Below are 5,165 nucleotides of genomic sequence, written 5' to 3' on the forward strand. Positions count from 1 at the left end.
TTATTAACTATCCAGGTTAACGAGAGCTCCTCTCTGGCACGGCAGAGTAAACGCACTGAACAGACATATGTTTATTCAAGACTCATTACCAAATGAGAGAAACAGAGATTTCAGTACAGGCTTGAATAGAGGATGAGATAATGAGACAGTCACGTGTGTATGTTGACCTGATGTGGTAAAAAATAAAACTTTTGTAATGGAACAACGCCAAAGTAATTCTAGTGTGGTGGGGGTTGTTAGTATATTAGTAACTAAAAAATAAGAGGTTGCAGGATCAAACCCAAGTTGGAACGACACAAAAGCAGATTTGAAAGCTTAACACAATCTTATGACAATTCACTACGATTTTCGAATTGGTGGATAATTTGTACGAATCTCACTAGAACATTTTTGCACGATCTGCTTATTCTGCCCCGCTGATGGTTAGGTTTAAGGGTGGACGTTCAACCGTACTTAAAAAACAAAAATCATACAAATTCATACAAGTCACAGCATATAAATTCAAGCAAAAAATGCCTCTATGTAAAATACTTACATTCAGTAATTGCACGATCTACTTATGCCCCACTGATTGTTAGTTTTAGGGGTGGACCATCATGCTTACTTTTTCTCCAAAATTTGTAAGTTTTTGTATGAATCACAGCACTAAATAAAACATCTTATATCTTCATACAAATCATGTTGTACCAATTCATGCAAAAACACAACTACATTAATTACTTATATTTAGTAACACATTATTGGCTTGGACACCACAATACTAAATGCTTAAAAAACATTCAACATTACAAAATAACAACCCATTCGCACTAAGAATGGAAATAATAACGCTAACCATAACAATATATTTTTAAATGTTTATTTAAGAGGAAACACAGCTGCAGCAGTGTGTGCTTTAAAGTTGGATGGATTCTGATTGGCCGCCTATGATTTTTATTATTCGTGTTTGCTTTTGTCTAAAAATCGTACATTTTCACACAAATTAAGAATTCATACAAAATCGTAAAATAATTCAATTTTCTCGTGAGATCGGGCTGGAAGGCCAGTCTAAAGCTAACTGCTTAACAAGCATTCAGCTCAGAAATACACTGAATTCAACATTAATCTCCCATTCATACTTAGAACCAAAATATAAAGATAAGCATATTGATATAGTTATTGTTATAGTTGTTACTGCACTCATGTACTATTTCTCAATAAAATGCTTCTAAGTGGTTCTCTAAGTCATGTGATTATTAAACCGCTTCACAGGAACGCTTCTGTGCTGTAAGATTAATTAAATTAAGCATTATAAATTGTGTTATAGACTTTGCTATTCTCTGATATTTAGAGCGATTTTTAAAACTTTATGTTTATAGTTATCGATATAGTTATCGTTGCTGGTGTAAAGAGGCCTTAAAAGTATTAAGAAAACATTATTTGTATTTGATATGAAGTATTTTCAGGAAGCTGATCCTGCAAATAATAAATTATGCAGACAAATAAATCTTTTATACCTGCTTTATGTTCAACTGTCCCAATACTTATGCTCACATCAATGAGTGGGATGAACTCTAAAAGTGCTGTTCTTTTTATTTGGTAAAACATGTATGTGTTGAAACGGCTAATAATAAAATGTGACATTCTGTAGTTTTGTCTCATATTCATCTTTTAATCATATTTTGACCACAGCCAACAGAGCAATTTTGTTTATACTGTTCCAATACTTATGGAGGGCACTGTATGTCTCATAATTATCATGACTTTTTCTCTCATAACTGACCTTTTGTCATTATTTCAACTTTTTATGTCCTAATTTTGATTTATCTCATAATTTTGACATTTAGAGTTATCTCATAATTCTTATGTCATATTTTTGTCTTTTTTATCTCATAATTTGTCTTTCTCATAACTATGACTTAATGTCTCATAATTTACTTTTCTAAATGTCACAATGATTTTCTCTCAAAACTTTGACTTTTTTTCATTATTTCAACTTTATATCCTAATTATGGTGTCTTATCACATAATTGACATATTATCTCATAATTATGGATTTTTATGTCATAATTTGTCTTTTATTCTCGTAATTAAGACATTAAAACTCATAATTTATTTATTTTTTATATCATAACTGACCTTTTGTCATTATTTAAACTTTTTGTCCTAATTTTGATTTATCTCATAATTTTGACATTTGGAGTTATCTCATAATTCGTATGTCATATTTTTGTCTTTTTTATCTCATAATTTGTCTTTCTCATAACTATGACTTAATGTCTCATAATTTACTTTTCTAAATGTCACAATGATTTTCTCTCAAAACTTTGACTTTTTTTCATTATTTCAACTTTATATCCTAATTATGGCGTCTTATCACATAATTGACATATCTCATAATTATGGATTTTTATGTCATAATTTGTCTTTTATTCTCGTAATTAAGACATTAAAACTCATAATTTATTTATTTTTTATATCATAATGACCTTTTGTCATGATTTAACTTTTTATTACACTATGACTTCTTATCTCATAATTTTGTCATTTGATCTCAAAATTATGACTTAGTATGACATAATTTAATATTTTTAGTAAAGTTCATTTAAAATCAATCTAGAAAAGAAATTAAAATGTGATGAGCTGATCCTTACTGTTAATCAGGAAAGCTGAGCTGATTGAGCTGATCCTGTGCTGATCTGGAAGAGTTCACATGTTGAGCTGATCGTCTCTGTTGATTCGGCTGGGTGAATATTAACCTACAAACACACAAAACACTTAATAGAAAGAGTGTGATACTCAATGGCAAAAACAGCAACCATCTTCCAGAACACTCACGCTTCCGACACACCATGGGAATTTCACACTTCCATTCATGTTTAATTGAGAAGCTCATCCCAGATGAGGTCAGATAAAAACCTGTTAGTTTCTCTCTCCTCTCTGAGGAACTGCAGGATAGTGTTAGGATCTTCCCAGAGCCCCCGAACACTTTTAATAGTGTGCTGTACATCACCGCACTGGTGTTTCTGTCTGTCCTCAAATCAAGAAACGCAGGTGGATAATGATACGGGTCTCGGAGAGATTAAAAAACCTCAACAGAAGTCATTCGCCATCTATTGACTTTATACTTTATCATCCTGCTAAGGGAAAGTGGCTTTGGACTCCAAGTACAGCAGCATAACACAACATACACAAGAAAGGAAGGAAATAAATAAATTAATAATATTATAAAATACATAAACTACACTAGTATTAATAAATAAAATATATAACAATATAATAATAATAAAAATAATCCACATAATATGAATAAAATAAACAAATAATAAATAAAAATTATATACTCTGATGTTCCTCATTTATAAGTTGCTTCAGATAAAAAAAAAAACATCTGTTAATTGAATAAATGTAAATATCACATGTATAACTCGGATATCTTCTACTGGACCTGATCACCATTCACTTTCACTGAACAAAAAATTACAGCATGAATTTTCTGGAAGTCAGAACGTATGAATATATAATGCTCGTTTCGGGTGATCTATTCCTTTAAGAAAGACACAGCAGTCTCAGGTCGGTTCATAAACTCTATTCTCCTCTCCATTATCATTTCAATAGTGTCACTGCAGAAGGACTAAAGTGCCGGCCTTCCCTGGTGTGCATCTGAGTGGTTTTCACACCCTCCATCTCTCTGTCACCTCCTCATCATCTTCATCACCAGCAGCTCCTCTGCGCTCCCCCTGAAGTGTTTTAAGGTGTGTGTCCTGCTGATGAGGAGATGATGAGGGCTTCTGCATGAATAAATGATTGTGTGCGGAATCCACCGGAGGAAATAGAGCCAGCGGCTAATGAGGAAGTGTTTCCTCCTCTGGAGTGGTTTACACCAGAAAATAAAGCGCGTCGTAATTACTAATGTCTCGAGTGCATTCCTGCCCATGAATAAATGATGCCAGTAGATGGGATGGTGTGATATTAGAACCTTTAATCCCTCCTCTCGCCATCAAATCAACTTTTTAGATGAGTAAAACTAAATGGGAGTGTGGCGTAATCGCCCAAACGAGTCTCGGAGCAGCTCCATTTCGGGCGATCCCAATGCAATTAATTAATAAACGTGTTTTCCTTGTTTTTTCAGCTAAAAACGTGATTGTTCTTTTGGCCGTCACTCAAGTCTTGAGCTGCAGCATCTGTTTGGCTGTAAACCATCTCATTTAGCTGCAATGCCAATGGATAAAGGGGAAAAATTTAATATTATTTGGCACACAGTCATCAGAGAAAAAATAATAATAATTCTATAGAAGCCAATTTCTGTCACATGAGGAAAAAAATCATGTTTTGGTAAATCCTAATTATGACCAAAAAATAATCATTATAAGTAATTATAAATCAAATTTATGAGATACTACGCAAATCATAATTATGTCAAAATTATGACAAAAAGTAGAAATTATGAGATAAAAAGTCATCATTATGACATTAAAATATTTTGCATAATTGATAACTGCTTTTATTTCATATTTTGACTTCTAATCTCATAATTATGAATCATACTCATGTTTTTGTCGTAACGTCAACTCATAACTTCTCATAACTTCACATTTATAGTTATGACTAATCTCATATTTATAAATCAGTATCTCACAATTTCGACTTTTTATGTCATAATTATGATTTCTCTCATAATTCTGACACTTAATCTCATAGTTATGATGTACATAATAACTTAGAAGTTTTTAGTTCATTATTATGACTTTTAATCTCGTAATTATGAATCTTTATGTCATGTCTTTTTATCATAATTAGTTTGTCATACTTATGTTTTTTGTCACAATTTAGACTTTTTATGTCATAATAGTGACTTCTTATCTCATAATTTTGACATTTAATCTCATAATTATGATTTAGTATCTCATAACTATAACTATGTCAATGACTTTTTCTCTCATAACTGACTTTTTGTCAGTATTTCATCTTTTTATTTCCCAATTGTTTTTATATCATAATTTGAATTTAAATATTACGACTTCTCATTTCATAACATTGACATTTAATCTCATAATTTATTTTTTACATCAATTTCGACTTTGTCAATGACTTTTTCTCTTATAACTGACTTTTTGTCATATTTTGACTCAATTATGTTTCTTATGTCATCATTTCAACTATGTATGTCATAATTATAAATTTTT

Source organism: Barbus barbus (assembly GCF_936440315.1).
Source record: "Barbus barbus genome assembly, chromosome: 36".
In the NCBI taxonomy this organism is placed as follows: Eukaryota; Metazoa; Chordata; class Actinopteri; order Cypriniformes; family Cyprinidae; genus Barbus; species Barbus barbus.